General features: G+C 46.1%; 2 protein-coding genes across 16 annotated transcripts in view; one reads left to right on the forward strand and one right to left on the reverse strand.

Moving 5' to 3' along the window:
• LOC118505665 (activating transcription factor 3-like) overlaps positions 1-17,392 on the forward strand; it is a 78,630-nt gene that overhangs the window by 31,137 nt on the left and 30,101 nt on the right. The gene's annotated exons all lie outside the window — the stretch shown is intronic.
• The window catches only part of LOC118505664 (ATP-dependent DNA helicase DDX11), a 40,094-nt gene continuing 34,697 nt past the window's right edge, over positions 11,996-17,392 (reverse strand). Inside the window, exon 4 of one of the 2 annotated variants that reach the window (XM_036041775.1) lies at positions 11,996-13,247. The gene's annotated coding sequence lies outside the window, so the exon portion shown is untranslated. Of the gene's footprint in view, positions 13,271-17,392 lie in introns of both variants that reach the window. The other variant, XM_036041776.1, reaches the window with a different exon arrangement.

Here is a 17,392-nt window from a genome sequence, read left to right on the forward strand (position 1 = left end):
CTGCGTCACTGTAGGGCGTGCGGTGCGGGAGAATCCGAGTGGAGCCTTCAGGATGCCGAAACCGCATCCCCAACGAGAGATTTCTGCATACAGTTTTCGTTGGCAGCACTGCTTCCAAAGAACGATCAAAAAGAAGAAAAAAACGTGCAGAGAAACACAAAGTTGGCCATGAATCAGGGACGACCAAAAACCGACTACGCGCTGTTGCATGCGTCAGTTCGGTGGCGCCATCTGGTGAATTTCTCGAACCTCTGCTTCTCGCAAGCGTCTTTTGTCCGGTGTCCAAAAACTCTGTGTCTCTCCACGACAATGCCAATTCCGTGTGCAACAGCGAGCTTGTTAGAAGATTTAGCACCGAGGTATTAGTAGATAGTGCTGCTAGATTTTTGTGGATTGCCGATGGACCGACCACACGGCAGCCATATTGCGCACGGGTGCGCGTGGTTGTAGCGCTTCTACCGATCGCGGCACAACATTGACCTTAATATCGGTGGGAAGTATAAATCAAATTCATCCATAAATAGTGCCAAGCCGTGGAAACGGGCGTGTAGTTCTTCTGATTCTTGCGCTCTCCTTCCCATTCTCTCACGGCTCGACACGGCGTCAGCGCCGCAGGGTACAGCACACACAGGTCAATTGTGCTCGGTGAGCTTGCAGATCTAAGTCACCACTGGTTGCACCGTACCGTTGATCTGCTTTACTTGCGAAGCATTACCAATACATCTCCCTTTGCAAAACCGAAGACATTTCTGTTGACATCTGGAAGCGACCGAGACCTCGAAAGCGCCGCGATGCAGAATGATCAGCAATAAATCACGCGCTGCTGTGACTGTGGCCGTTGCAGATGGTAGGCCCCAGGTGCGATGTTGGGGTGATGTACATTTTCGCGCTTCTACAAATAAGGTGCCCACGCTAAACGAGCTCCAGGGTGAAGAAGCTGTACGCGATGCCATAGTGTAAGGCAGTTAAAGTACAAGGTGAAAATTATACACTTAAATTTATGGTGTTTTTAATGTACAAAAATTAGTCTTCTGTGCTGCTGAACCCTCAGGCAATCTGGATCTCCGCGAGTCGCCATGACGATCGTCAACGTTTTGCGCACGCGTGGCGTTACTGGCTGTGCAGGTGTGTGCATTTTTTTTCTCTCTCTCCCTCTTCTCAATACCTGCAACATCCGGTTTCACACGGAGGAACAACGTTGTGCACGTGAGCGTCGTTCTGTCGTCTTGGCCCATCGCTCACTGTCAGCGCGTCATCATTAGCATCAAATGGCACGATATAAAATTTACAAATAATTATCGGCAATCTGGTGGGCACTACTGCAGTGGAAGCCGCATATAAAAATACACACACACACACACACACAGGCTAAAATAAACGAACGATGCACCCACCTAACCACCCACACGCTTACCGGGTGCCCTTTTTCCCTATCTTCTCGTCTTCCATCTTGCCCTACTGTCATGTGCTTGACAGCCCCCGCGAGAGGTAATTAACTTTGACATTGAAAATCTCAACCAACCTGGGGTGGGGGGTGGGGGGGGGATGCTCGGATGGGGAAGAAAAAGGGTGGATTTTAGAGATAAACTCACCTGAGCTGAGAGAGTGAGAGAATCCCGCCTATGGCCGGCCAGCGATACACTGAAACTGGTTAGGAGCGGTTGGAAAGATTTCATCTCAACTTCAAAGCGCCACTTCCGCTCTTTAAGCGTGGCATATTACATTGACTGTATGCACCTTCACCGTGGGTGTGTGTTCGTGCGTTTATATACGTTTGTGTGTGTGCACATAAATTATTTAACTTTATTGTGGCTTGCAGCGCACGCTGACCACCATCGCTCGACAGCCCACGACAAACGAAGAGGATGATGATGAGGCAATAGGATTAATCTATCGATCGGTACCGCACTTATAAATACGCAATTCGTGGACAAACGATTCGACCCACCTGTGTGTGTGTGTGTATTTGTTAACTTTTTTTCCTGCCCCAAAAGTTGGCTTTATTTATCGAGATTTATTCAAACTGTTTAATATCGTGATCGTTTCCTTATATCAGATTTTAATGCTTAATTATGCCATCTTGCGGCAGGCAAATAAACACCTCCAGCGATCATTACACCTTGAACCCATACGATCAAACACGATCGCTAAAATTATCACCAAACCGGCGCATTTCACGCTTATTGAGCACGACGCGGGCCGCAGAGCGTTACTTCTACCACCGAAATGTCAAATCTATCAATAAACTTCAATTTTTGCGATGCTTTATCGTAAAGGTACCATCACCGGCGACTTTCTTGCATCACGCATGCTTTTCGGTGTGATTGTTCAAATGAAATGGACACGCTGCGCATAATGGAGCGAGACGCTGCTACCTCAACGCTGCTTAACGATCGTTTAGTGGAGCCACCCTGCGGATTTCCCGCATTACGATCGCATAAACGAAACAGCTCGTTAGTTTTTCTGATAACTAAGAAAAGCAGATAAAAGTGGGTAAAAGATAACGACGCGGGCTCGCAACAAACACAACACCCGTGAAATGTAAACTTTGATCGATTGAAGGTCGGGGGGCCACGGTGATGGTGGCAGTAGCATCAATCATGCTGTTTTATCCCCGAAATAAAAAGACAACAAATGGATAGCATCGCTCTTCACACAGTGCTTGGTCGGTTGCCGTTTAGCATAACAACTCTATTTCTACCAACCCGAAATGGCGCTGCTATCTGCCTTTAACGGGCCGCTTCTTAACTCTGATGAACTGGAACTGTTTAATGCCCTTAATGGAAGGTGAAGTAGCATCGGTTTCAGGCAAGCTCAGCGAGCCTCAAAGCGAGCCGCCATTGGCCGTAATTGACAAACTTTAACCTCCCCACAGACTCACACACACACACAGACGCAAACAAACCATCCCAAATATGCTCAATAGATCAATCTGATTTTGATTTGATTATTCCGTGGCCAATGGGGCGTAGAGCGGCTCTATGCGTCGCTATTATGCAATGTGCGCGCCGTGTGTGTACTTTGCCCCCGCTAGATGGCGCTCGGGCGTAATTTAAGTACACAATCATCTCAAATTGATGAATTGGAGACCATTTTTTGTCTCCCCTCTATGAGAGCTTCCAAACTGCTGCAATCGCTTCTCGCCATTTCTCTTTCACGTGCGTTGGCCATGTCGGATTGCCTACCGCCAGAGTTCGGAACTGCACGAAGAACAGGAAAGCGGAACAATGTTCAGAACGTTGGCGCCAGCACGATGTGGCGTGTGCTCAGTCAGTGTGACTTTTATGGCGTTATTGTTATTTCTAAATTAGGTCTTCAAGGCTCCGCGCCACTTCCCATTCCTCGGGTTTTTGTGCCCTCTCACCAACCTAATTCTAACAGGCCGGCTGACCCGTTTTCCTAACCTCACTATATCTCACACTCGGCGACACAGAGGGCACGCCATTTAGCACGCGCGTTCAGCAGACATGCAGTTTGGGGGTTCTATCGCTCCCTCTTTTAATGGCACCTGTGTATACCTGGCCGTTTCAACCAGGAACTCCTGATGGTCGTTTGTGCTAGACCTTGTGCTTACAATGGCGAAACGAAGAAGCAGCCACAACAAAACAGTTGCCGCACTCGGGAGAGCAAACAACTAATCTCCAAACACACACGCGCTCGAAGCACACGGGAAATGAACCGAGGGGGGGGGGGGCTTGAAAGATCGAACTACCAACCGAGTCCATCCCCCCCCCCTCCCCGCGATACGGAACAGAGAGGATGAGGCTAATAAAAAAGCGGTGCTTAATTTAATTTAGTTAATTGAATCGCCTCGTCGCCGGACCGACGGACGGCTTTCCCGCTTCGCAAAACTGGCAGACATGGAAATGGCTGTTGCCGAGTTTCCGAGTTTGCGTTTGCGAGTTTTGAAGGTTGACCATGGTGGGATCAATTCTCCCCGCCCTGTGCCTCTGATTGCAATCGAGCGATGAATTGGGGAAACGGTGCTTATCTAAACTGGGGGGGGATTTGGAAGTGAGATAATATTGGAGCAACTTTGGTCGATCAACGCAAGCCGATAGGTCCAAGGGCTCTCCAAAATCTCAGAGTATCGCCTTCACCAACTTTAGCTCTCGTTTTCGAGCGCCCTTGATAATGCCCATCTCACGCCAGCTAGTAATTGTTTATTCGCCCTAATACGTTTGCCAATTAAATCCAGGACCCACGACGCTGCCCGCGAAGCGAAATTCTTTCCCTCTCCGGGTCGGAAACGGTCTGCGTATGTCGGTGTTGTTTGCACTGTCAACAGTGCTCGGTGTGCGATGGAGCGCCACACCCCGTTCAACCTAATTGTGCCTGCGTGTGTACTTCCGTTTCGCGTGTGTGTGTGTGTGTGTGGTGCATCGTTGCACTCAGTGGGCAAACGCGATCGGTTTGTGGTGTTGCTTACACAGCCGGTCAATATGTTTGCTTTTTAAAATGGTTCTACAGTACAGCACACCGTTGCAGAATCGCACTGTAGGAAGCTTGATGAAGTTTTCAACTGTAATATTGTAGCGCAAATGGGTTTGCGTTTGGATTCTCACGAACTGTCTTATTTATGCAAGGGACACGATCATTTTCGTCACGTGTACAAATTGGAACAATATTTTGCTTTCCAGATGCAAGCACAACCAGTAACACAGGGTGTTTCATAGGAAGTGGTAAAAAAATTCACCTAAAAGGTACTGGAGTTTCAATTTTGTCCTTTTGACAGATTGAACTGTCAAGCAAAAGAATAATTGGCACCGAATATAACTATTATTACATTATAGAGTTTAGTCAAAGTCATCAAAAATTATACAAAAGCTACGATTGCTACCTTCAAAGGACCTCTACAGTCCAAAAGATCGTCAGAGACTGTTGTTGCTACGGGAACAACAATGGACGTAAAACGTCCCCGTTGGTGAACCGGCCACGCGAAGGTATGGCCGATTCGAAAAAGAAGTCGCGCGCCTTCCTCCGGGCGTTGAATCAACGGATGCAACGTACCTCGCACAGGTCAGACAAGTGGCTTCATTCCCGGATTACCGGGCGATCTTCCAAAAGTGGACCTGATGGGAGGGGCGGTCGCGATTCTTCCAATTCCTCCGACGGAGCAGTTGGTACTACTAGAGCACCGGCCCGAATTCCGTAGGGAGGACGAGGTCGAATCTTCCGCTGACCAACGCTTGGACACTGGCTTCTCTCCTAGCTTCCGACGAAGTGGTAGACACCGCTGAGGTGTCGGATCCGGTCTTCGGAGGGAAGCAAGGGGAGATTTCCGGAGGCTTCTCACAGTCACGATTCCTAGTAATTTCCGTTGGAGTGGTAGACACCGCTGAGGGGTCGAATCCGTTCTCCGGAGGGAAGGATTATTTCGGATTTCGTGCCTGGAAAGAACCCTGAAACTCTTACGACGCGTTCGGTTCGCCGGTTAAGATTTGTGTCCTCTTTATTGAATAAGTTGATTTCTTATATACTAATTTTGGGGTACCTTAGAATGAGACGAAAGATCATTCTTTCTTGTTTAACTATTTCCTTGTGTTTACTATTCCAGCTTGTGTTTACGTATCCTTTATGCTAACGCCGCATTATGCTAAAGTTTAACTCACTATCGTGGTCGCAAACCACCAGTTCAAACCCATGCTATAATGTTTGTTCATTGATCAGGAACACTTGCGTTTCACATAAGGTAAACATTCATCGCGCTGGACGCACTTGCCGTTTGTCACATGCTGTATGTAAACGTTAATCGCGCTGAATGCGCATGTCGAGGCGCGCATTGTTCTATAAACATTTTCGATGCTCTAGCACCGAGCTAAAGGCGTTGTGTACGCCACACTGTATCATAAACATTGGTCACGCGCTGCTAATGCCTTATCCGCGCTGATTTGCTGCCTAAGCTGAAATCTTCTCGGTGCGTGGGACATTCTATCGAAAGAATTGTTTCTTTCATGCAACATGTTTAATCAAGATTTGGTTTGATTATGCCCAAGGTTACCTTCCTCTGTCCCTAGCGCTGTCGCGTTCGCAACATACCGCCCCTTGTAAAACTACAAGTTTTACCAAATAACGCGACTTATGATTTCTAGCGTGTAATAGTTATTATGACGTGCCTTGACGTGCATTATTATTACTATCGTTATTCTCTTTCAAATAGCTTAATTGAAATCATTTCACTCTCATCTTTATAACAAAATTATTTGTATCTTGCGCACGCAACTATACCACGATGAGTTATAGATGTCCAGACGCCTGATGAGTGGTCGCAGGTGAAATGTTGTCTTCGAGTCTCGCTCGGTCGATGCGAGTTTGCCCATACTGCTCTTGAAGATCTATCTCGTGATGCAATTCAGGAAATATCTTCTTCGTCTTCTGGTTTGGTCTGCGCACTGGCTGCTTATTTTCGACTTCCGCCTGGCTGTCGATTATGGTATTGTCTTCCCCGTCGCTCGCCTTTCTGCTTTCTCTCATGTGGTTGCGATGAGATAGTAGATTCGTAAGCGAGTCCCAGAACGAGGCTAGTAGTTGCCAGCCGATGCCGTAGATATCATACAGTATTCTACCATGTATGATGGTGTCTACTATGAACTTGAAGCTTCTGGCGATTATGTAGACACCCAAGGCTGTCGAGGTTATATTACCTAGCCATGTCGACCATGACACCAACTTGTTCCAGTATCTGTTAAAGGCACTATGGATAAGATTCTCCGACATTAGCGGTTCGAAGGAAAAGCCTTGCAGATTTGGGTGCTGGCCGGTTATCATCTTGTGTAACACCGAAGACGCGATTCTTTTGTCCTGCTGTTCGTAGACCATGTTCTTCATCTTCTGCAGGTTATCATAGTCGTAAACCCCACTTTCCATCAGGCTCGGTAAGGGTGTGTACGACCAACTCGTAACGATGTCTGATGTCAACTCTTGCGGGGGTGTCGTTTCTCGGAGTTTGTGATCCGTGGTATACCATCTTCCACCGATTGCGAATTTAGCGGGCAGCAACGGTGTGCAATCGATTTGAGTACCTCTCAGCTGTAGTATTCTGGTAACCGGCGCCATGAACATAGATTGGTTGTTGTATTTCACCGGTATCTCTTGGTAGCAGTCGTGCTTGCTGTCGTAGGTGACGTAGACTGGTTTGCATTCTAGGATGTACAAAACCTCTGCAGCGACTACTGCGGTGTATCCGGGACGTTTGACCAAATTTGAGACGAACTCGCTAGGGTTGAGGCGTGCGAGTGTTAATTTGGTTTCCAATATGGCTTTATCGATCTTGCACATTTCGGTCATCACCGTTGTGTAGACGTCGTTTAGCTGTTGCCCCAGGTAACTTTCCACCAGCGTAATCTTGGAGTTAAAATAGGTGAATAAATCCAAGTTCCTCCCGTTCTCCGCCTTACGCTTGAACGGCGATTGATAACCGTTCAGCTCGAGTATGAAGATGCGTGGGTGGTCTGTGACGTAGCTGTCGAAACCGCAGATTTGTCTTGTGTCGCGTGCTCTTATGGAGAACATGTGTTCGGGTGTAATAAGAGTGTACACCGCGGTCATTGAACCTCTGACGTCGTCGCTGTCAAATGTCTTGTTGACCGTACCTTCGTAGATGATTTCAAAGTCGGTTCCTTCGCACGGCATTTGGTGATTTTTCTCCCACGTGAAGTAACCGAATTCTGCATCCAAGCACCATCCAACGCTATATGAGCATACGATCCCATTTCGTAAGGTGATTTGATCGCTCTCGATGTTCGTTGTTGTGAAGTAGTCGTACATGCTGATGTCGTATTCGTAGAAGACAAGCGCGTTTTCCCAGACTTGGGATGAAGTCGCGTAGAGCCCTCCGACGCAGGCTGAACCCTTGATGCTGCCGGTGACAAGCGTCATTCCTCTGGTGGTATCATTGCGGCTTAATTCCCTAACCTTATAATTCATGGAGAGTGAAATTTCGCCTAACGTTTGAGCGGTTTTACATTCTTCTGGAGTGAATTCCTTCACAATATACGCGTAACCGTTTTCGTACTCAGAGGTGTGGGACCACGCGCCACAATGTTTTATCGAGCGTTTGATTACTACCTTGCATTGGTGAACATGAACGAATTTTTTAGGGCTTTGTTGCAATACTTGAATTCGCGACTCGTTAATGGTTATGTTCTTTGTCGGGGTTTCGCAAGAGGCTACATTTATGAGAGAGTAACTTGTGATATTGATGTTGTCATGCGCACAGTCATACGCGATCAAACCTTTCATCGCACTACCCATGGCTTGAGCTGAAATGAAGAGCAAAATCATTAGTGCCAAGACATTGTGGTTGAGTAAATGCGCCCTTGAACCCTTAGATTGAGTTCGTGAGTGTATTTCTGCTGGCATATGCCCTCGTTTGGTCGCAGTGGCGAACTTCGAGTCAGCTGTTACAACATCAGTGTACCATGTACACGGATTTATTTTTCTTTTACGGTTCCCCCGTTTTGATGGTTTACCGTTTAAAATTTTATTGGTGGTGTTTTCTTCGTAATGCACACCCGTGAACGCTTGTTTTTCTAGCTTGTCTTCGGGGGAGACTTTATTAGTTCCCGTTGTAACTTCCGGATTGTGTTTGTTGTATACATCTAAAACAGCTACACCGGTTACTGGGCGGTTATATGTGCCTTGTGCGGTTTTCACTTGAATGGACCTTATTTGTTTGTCCTGTCCCTTATGCACTTCTACCACTCGCCCCTTCAGCCATGTTCCCCAATTCGTGGCATAGTCAGTTATGACGACGATATCGTCGATTTTAATCGGGTCTGTTGACTTATTCCATTTTGGACGCTGGGCGATTAATGGAAGATATTGTTTCCTCCACTTATTCCAAAAGATTTTCCCATAATGTACCATCAGACGCCAGTGCTTTCGTTCCAACTGGTGTGTTTGGAATTCAAATGGAAGAGAATAATCCCCTGCTCTTCCAATCAGCATATGGAACGGTGTCAGCGCTTCATCGTCTTCGTCATTCAAGGGAATATTTGTAAGCGGACGCGAATTTAAAATGAATTCCGCTTGTATTAGTGCTCCTCTCAATACTTCTATTGGAGGTGGACGTTGTGGTCTATAGTGAATCATTTCATTGAGCCTGCCTTTTCTTTCCTTTAAGATGGCCTTCGCTCTGGCTTCATCTTTGGATTCCGGAAGTCGGGCAACTGGTTTGACCCCAAAGTCTTCACCTGAAAAATTCTGGGTCATCTTACGAAGGTCCTCTTCACCTTCGTTTATTACCATAGAATAGTCTGCCTCTTGATTCTGATTTTTCCCATAAACCAACCATCCTAACCGCGTCTTTACTGCGATTGGGTCACCTTGCTTTCCATATCTATGGTGGAATCCCATCAGCAAGTGATTGTGCCTGATGCCAATAATTATGGTGGGTTGAACCATATCATAGGATTGGATTGGTAAGCCTTTTAGGTAAGGGTGCCTGTCGCTCAGGTCCTCATAATCTAATGATTGAATAGGCAATCTTAGATTTTCAATTGTCCTAACATCTTTTAGGACGAAGCCCTTCCTAGTTGTGCCCTTTATCCTCAATTGTACACTTTGGCTTTTTTCATGGTTGACCTGCTTTCCTTGAGTCCAAAACAACTGTAATGGAATCTCCTGACCTTGGAGTTCGAGATTCCTTGCAACCTTGGCATCTAACAGCGTCAAGGATGACCCAGGGTCCAAGAATGCATGAGTATTTACCCTTTTGTCGTTGTTTATTAACGTGACCGGTAATACTTGATAATGTGTCATTGGAGCCCTGTGATCTTCATGATGATTGTTCACACTTTCCCTTTCTGTCGCGGGTGGAGAGATTTTCTGGTGGAGCATTCTATGGTGCTTGCCATTGCACCCGTCTATGCCACATGGCCGTGTGGACTTGCAATCTTCTATTTTGTGGTCATTCGCATTCAAACAACCATGGCATAAATGCTTGCTTTGAACGATCTTCAATCGTTCTGCTGGAGTTTTTGTGGTGAACGCATAGCACTTGACCGTAATGTGCTGTTTATTACATATCAAGCATCTCTTTGTACCTTTGGATTTCCTTTCGAAATCCTTACCCCCTTTTATTGGTTTCGATAAACCCTTTGATGAGGTTGGTTGCTCATGGAGATGGACCCCCCCTTTTTGAGTATGTGCTGACATTGTTTTCAGCATATTGGCCGTTTCTGCGTAAGGCTTCAGCCAGTCGCATAGATTGTCCACTGTTTGGACTTTCGAAAGTGACTCCGACTGAGTCATATATCTGGCTCTTTTATTTTGTAGGGGTTGTGGTAATTTCGCCACTAAGTCCATTACCAACGTATGGTCCCTGAGATAATCTGGTTCGTTTATCAGATTCACTATCTGAATGAAATTTTCCAGAGCGTTCACCATTTCCCCAACTATGCCTTTGGGGTCTCCTCGGATTTTATACAGGTTGTTTCGTAACTCAAGGTATACGAGGTCTGTTCTTCCGAAAGAGTTCTTTAGACGTGTCATAATTTCTGGCACGTTTTCTGCGTCCATCATTAACTGCTGGACACTCTTTAGCGCCTTTCCGTGTAGGGCTTGTCTTAGGCGGGAAAGATTTTCCAGATTAGAAAATTTTCCTTCCTCGTTTGTGGCGTCAAACGTCTGCTTGAAATTTGGCCACTCTACAGGATCGCCTCCGAATTTAGGCAACTGCATCAGTGATTGCCTTTTCAATAGAGTTTCCATGTGCGTGCCCTGTTTATTGTTTTCGACAAGTGTCGTTACAACCTGCAGGAAGGCTTGTAGTTGCTCTTGGGATTGCTTGGTGTGACCCACTATCAGTTCCTTGAAACTTGTCTCGAGTCCCTCTGTATCCTTTGTAACCTTGCCCTTATCTGTTCCTGATATTTCAAACGCCTTGAGACGATTGATCTCGTAAGCGATTTTCTGGCACTTCACACATAGCCAATGCTCGCTTGGCTCAGGTTTGCGCGTCAATTTTACGCAAACCAAATGGAAACTCCTATCACATTCGGAGCAGTCGACCATTGTGTTGTCGGAAGTGTCTTCCCTCTCACACAACCGGCAACTGCCAAGTGGATTCATCACAAACGCGTAAGGCATTTTGAACGATTTGTATTTTCCCGGATTATAATAATGGAAAGGCCTTCACTTACCGCGATCCGATGTCGGGCTTCTAATACTTTTCCTATGTGGTTCCGGGATAACTACGACGATAACCGTTGTCTGCCTTCCTCGTGTGATGTTTCACTGCCCTTTACACTTCAATCGGAACCAAACTTGTTCACGTTAATGCGCCTTGTTGCTGTGATATTCGATTTGAATCGTTCTGTCGAATAATTCCACGATATTCACCTTTCACTGCTGTTCTTTTAGGCGACAGCACGCCTCGACCGCGATATTCGATCGGGTGAAGTTACAACGCGCGCGAACACTGTAACCTCCTCTCTGGAGCCACCATGTTGTTGCTACGGGAACAACAGTGGACGTAAAACGTCCCCGTTGATGAACCGGCCACGCGAAGGTATGGCCGATTCGGAAAAGAAGTCGCGCGCCTTCCTCCGGGCGTTGAATCAACGGATGCAACGTACCTCGCACAGGTCAGACAAGTGGCTTCATTCCCGGATTACCGGGCGATCTTCCAAAAGTGGACCTGATGGGAGGGGCGGTCGCGATTCTTCCAATTCCTCCGACGGAGCAGTTGGTACTACTAGAGCACCGGCCCGAATTCCGTAGGGAGGACGAGGTCGAATCTTCCGCTGACCAACGCTTGGACACTGGCTTCTCTCCTAGCTTCCGACGAAGTGGTAGACACCGCTGAGGTGTCGGATCCGGTCTTCGGAGGGAAGCAAGGGGAGATTTCCGGAGGCTTCTCACAGTCACGATTCCTAGTAATTTCCGTTGGAGTGGTAGACACCGCTGAGGGGTCGAATCCGTTCTCCGGAGGGAAGGATTATTTCGGATTTCGTGCCTGGAAAGAACCCTGAAACTCTTACGACGCGTTCGGTTCGCCGGTTAAGATTTGTGTCCTCTTTATTGAATAAGTTGATTTCTTATATACTAATTTTGGGGTACCTTAGAATGAGACGAAAGATCATTCTTTCTTGTTTAACTATTTCCTTGTGTTTACTATTCCAGCTTGTGTTTACGTATCCTTTATGCTAACGCCGCATTATGCTAAAGTTTAACTCACTATCGTGGTCGCAAACCACCAGTTCAAACCCATGCTATAATGTTTGTTCATTGATCAGGAACACTTGCGTTTCACATAAGGTAAACATTCATCGCGCTGGACGCACTTGCCGTTTGTCACATGCTGTATGTAAACGTTAATCGCGCTGAATGCGCATGTCGAGGCGCGCATTGTTCTATAAACATTTTCGATGCTCTAGCACCGAGCTAAAGGCGTTGTGTACGCCACACTGTATCATAAACATTGGTCACGCGCTGCTAATGCCTTATCCGCGCTGATTTGCTGCCTAAGCTGAAATCTTCTCGGTGCGTGGGACATTCTATCGAAAGAATTGTTTCTTTCATGCAACATGTTTAATCAAGATTTGGTTTGATTATGCCCAAGGTTACCTTCCTCTGTCCCTAGCGCTGTCGCGTTCGCAACAGAGACCGTCTATCATATCTGTCAATTTTGTAAAGTGTCAGAGCGTTAGGACGCTTGCTACATACTAGACGTCCTAAGTCCATTCTTCGAGGACTTATTGATCGCCAGACTTTAGCTTAAACTTCAACATTTCTCATCAACCACCCTATACATTCTATCAAACCCAAGTCCGTGTAACCAGTTGTGACATCTCAGCCCAACAGACTAACGAGAAATTGCTCAGTAATTGCATCCTCCTCGTAAACAGCATCGAAAACAATGCAGCAATTATCAGGACGATGTAAACCAATCTATTGCCCCAAGTATTTAACCTCTCCACGGCAGGCAGCTCAGGCGGGGGGCGGGGGGGTGGAGGCAAGGCACTCGGGGATCAGTATAATGGAATCAAATTTCATCACGTCTCTGCACTTACCTTCGCTACTTTCGCGACAGTTACGATGACGGCGGTGAGGCGCCTCCAAGAACGGCTCATGCCGGAGACGCCAGCACACGTCTACGATTCACTCGGAACGTGGCATTTGGACGCGCTGGCATGTGTCATGGTTTCGTTCCAGAAATCTATCTCCAGCACGTTGGATTTCCCGGCATCGATTTCCATGAATTTGAGTCTGCAGCTTGAGCCGTTCGGGCGATCTTTCTCTCGCTGGTGGAGAAGAATAGAAGAAGCTGCTTATAAATAATGTCTTTGTGAGAGCCGATATGATACGACACCGATTGAAGGCAAAAGTGGGGTTCATTAGAAAATCCAAATTGCAACTCCAAACAAATAAAATCGTTTCATTCTTACGCTTCTCCACGAAAATGCCATAAACAATTGCATCGTTTTGTTTGCTGCACCCTTTTCAAATCACTGCATTGCTCAGTAGAATATTTCATCCATTTTACGACAGTGCCTGTACTGGATTGGCAGTCTCGAACCCCCACCCCCCAACCAACCAGTTCCGATAGTGCACTCGATATCCGACGATTGTTTTGTTCTGGTCGTTTTCTTGGAAACCGTAATTTCTCACACCCCATATCCACCTTGCTGTGGGTTTGTTTGTAGGGTGCGTTTTCCATCACTGATAACATGCCCCGGCATTACAAAGTAAACCCCAAGCGCACTGTTTGCAAAGATCGGAAAACGATAACGCGCCGGGCAAGAACAGAACACGGCTCGCGTGTTTGTGCAGTGGGAACAGGAGTTGGTCCGGATGCTTGCTCCAAAGGGGGAAGGGGGGGGGGGGGGGGCGAATTGTTCGCTAAGTGCATGTGCTAAATAAGGGTGTGCAAATCGCTACCGAAACCGCATATGATTCATCTTAAAACGGTTCGGGACGTTAGAGGTTGATAAGTGGCCTGTGCGCTTCATAACACAGCGTACGCAAGCTACTCCGCCGCAATGGACGCAAACGCACGTGTGAATTATTTCACTGTACATGATTGATTTCTTGACGCGTTCGGTACGATCAGCGCGTTTTGATGGATGTGACGACGAGCTCGAGATAACAGGTTCTTAATGCGCGTTGCGAGGATGATCGCAATATGAATTATAAGATATAAGCTGTACTTCAACCTCTTGCAGTGTTATGTAAGATAACTGAGTAGCCTCGTTGTAGACGTATATTGAGTGTTAGTATTACAAGTTTTCGATACAATCGGCGGCCCAGTAGTGATCGGCGACAGGGGCGTCGGTCTTCACACGGCAGGACCGGGGTTCAAATTCCATCTGGGCCGTTCTCCCATCGTGAGGACTGATTATCCAACTATGCAATATCAGGAAGTCTAGTAAGCCAGAAAGGGCAGGCATGACCTTAAGAGCTCGTTAGGCCATGAAGAAGAAGATTACAAGGTTCAAAGAAACATTTCACATGGTAGAATATGTCAATCGAATAGTGGACTATTGCAATCAAAGTGAGTTGAGAGGAGGTGTCGTAAAAAGCCCGTTTTGACACATGGAAAGAAGTAGAAGAACAGCACCAGTTTGACGTTTACTTGACCGCATCGAATCAGCTGTTTATATGTGTTGTTTATTATTCTCGATGCAATAACATTATTTTATTATTTGTTTTCTTCTATTTTGCTTTTCAATATCGTTCGGAAAGCTTAGATCATGTGAAGAAATCAGGATATTTTAATGTGTCAGTGATCTGAGGTGATTCTCTTTTGTATTTATTACTGTTTGAGGTGGTAACGATTTCGCGCCTATATGGACAGGGCAGCTTTGACTGTATCGGCGTCACAGGCGGTGCCGGTTTGCATCTCCGAACTATTGGTTGATCCGAGATATAGGATCGTTTCACTTTTTTGCCGATCTGCAAGCACTGTGGAAATCTCATCTCACTGTGGAAAGTTGCAATCGTGGAATTTTTTATCAGCTGGACATTAAGCAGGTGGTAGTTTAAGCAATATTTCCCACGAATTTTCGCATAAAATCGGCTTTTTTATGCTAACTAACGATACTAAAATGTGCCAAATAAACCAACGATCCTATGACATTTTTGTATTTTTAGTGTAGGGCATAATTGATCCAAAAGAATTGTAAAGTTCCGCTAGCGAGTTGCAAATTTCCCCTATTTGAATACAACATTCCATTGTATGATTGCAACTTTCCACAACGAGACTGCAATATTCCCTTATCCAGTTGAAAAATTCCACCAAGCAATTCAAATGCTCCATTGGATACGATTGGAATCCCTGTAATAGTTAGAACGATTTAAAATCACAATCTGTCAGAGTTTCGAGCTATTCTCGAGTGCGATGACAAACAAAGTCACCCTAGCCTCTAAAGCCGGCTTCACATGCTCTCGCAACTCACTTTACAAACAATTTTTACGATAATCTTTCGTCTAGAACTTTGCCAACGAAAATAAACTCTTACTTTTAGTTTCGTTTGAACTATACCCCCGGTTTGAAGTTTAGATGCTGCACACACGTGTTGCATGTGTAGTTGCAGTCGACCGATGCATCATCATCCGCCCAATGATCTTCTCGACGGTATCTAGGCCAAATGGAAGTACACACACCGCCACGATCAAAGCACTTGCTTCCGTGTCGAGCGGATAGAGCATTCCAGCAGCAGCCCACCAAACTCGGAGGATCTTCCCCGATTCCGAAAGATGGATGAAAAAAAAATCACTCAAGTGTTTTAGCCGTTCTTCGGGCGCATCTTTCATGCGAAATTATAAAAAAATAAACATTCACAAACGTTATGAGTCGAACGATTTTCCGGACCGAATGTTATGTTTTCTTCCAAGCATTAAAATGTGACCGTATTGCCAGCGTTTGCAAAAAAAAAAACACAAAACATGAAACCGCTCTTCGAACCAAGCTGGCGAGAAAGTGGAGATGAGCTGTACACACCGCGCGATGGCGCTGTTAGATGTATATTGATTTTTGAGACGTTGTAGCACTTAATTCTCTAGCATCACAGCTGCATTCCGCGCTCCGTGCGATGTTCTCTGTCTCCGTGGTGCAGAGTGGATGCGAAATAAAACCCTCCAGCTCTCTCTGCCGCTGCCAGGGTCGATTAGCACATATTCGAACATTTCGTTTTGCTGCTGCTTGAGATGCATCGTCACCAACATGCACTGGGGGGGCGGCGGGACAGAGAATATGAAGCGCGAGAGATCTTTCGTAACCCGTGCGAGTAGAAGGATGAGTGAAACACTGCCCAAAAATGAGGTTAGAAATTAATAACTGTCAAAACGTGGTGTGATGCTACGGGCAGGTTTCAAGTAGTGCCGCTGTCATTCTGCCGACCAGGACTCGAGTGGGAATTGCTGCTCGTTCCCAACCAACGCACATGTTTTGTTTTGAACAACAATTTGTTTCAAGTCGCATGTTGCTGTTGTCGTAGCCGGTGGTTCGAAGATGCGTAATTTTTCATTCCTCAATTTTATGAAATCTCGCATGCAAACAGTGAACAGTTGCAGCTGTTTAGCGAAGAATTTAGCCAAAGCGTTTATTGAAATATCCCGTCCCGTACAGCACAAAGGAAAATCTTTAAGCCGAATGTTTCCCAGACGAACGACGTACGGAGGGAAAAACCACACACACACACACACGTACAAAAAAATCGATCGCAAACATGTGTTTGCAGTAAATTTTGTACATTCTTGTCAGCCTGCCAGCCCTCAGAGTTTTGCCGAAAACTCGATCGAGCATGGCAAAATAGGGAAAACTCAACGAATGCGGAGGGGAAGACGGTCCTTTTTCCTTACCTCGAATGAAGAAAAAAAAAACGTGCAAAACCACACATTCGAGCTATGCGGCGTGCCTCACAAACAGTTATGCGCTGCTTCTTACTGTAGGGCAACAAAATTAGCTTTAGTTTCAATTATTGTTTCTTCCCAAGAGCTCACTCTCTTTCTCGCTTTGAAGTGGCAGATACTTTGAGGAACCCTTTTTTGTTTATTTAGTATTTACGGGTGGCCAGGTTCCGAATGATTGTTTTGACAGTTGAGCAACAAACGGTGCAATTGTGCAGCGAAGATGTGCATTCCGGCCGCAACGATACTCTCAGTCCGAGCGCCAAGAGAAAAAAAGGTCAAACGATTTGTGCTTTCGCTGCTGTCGAGTGGCATTTGCACTAACACTAACGAACGGCTGTGTTATTCACTTTGACAGCAATTGTCGGCCGTACGTTGACAAATGCTTTCGCGCCGATCGTTTCGCTGTCAACGCGGTTGGTTTTTCGCGGGGTGGATTAACAATTATTTTCAGGACGAGTTGACAAGCCCTTTAATAGTGTTTCTATTAATAAGAAATTTAAGTAATTAGTTGCCCTTCAAAACACTTGTTACGCGC

Source organism: Anopheles stephensi, chromosome 2 (assembly GCF_013141755.1).
Source record: "Anopheles stephensi strain Indian chromosome 2, UCI_ANSTEP_V1.0, whole genome shotgun sequence".
NCBI lineage: Eukaryota > Metazoa > Arthropoda > Insecta > Diptera > Culicidae > Anopheles > Anopheles stephensi.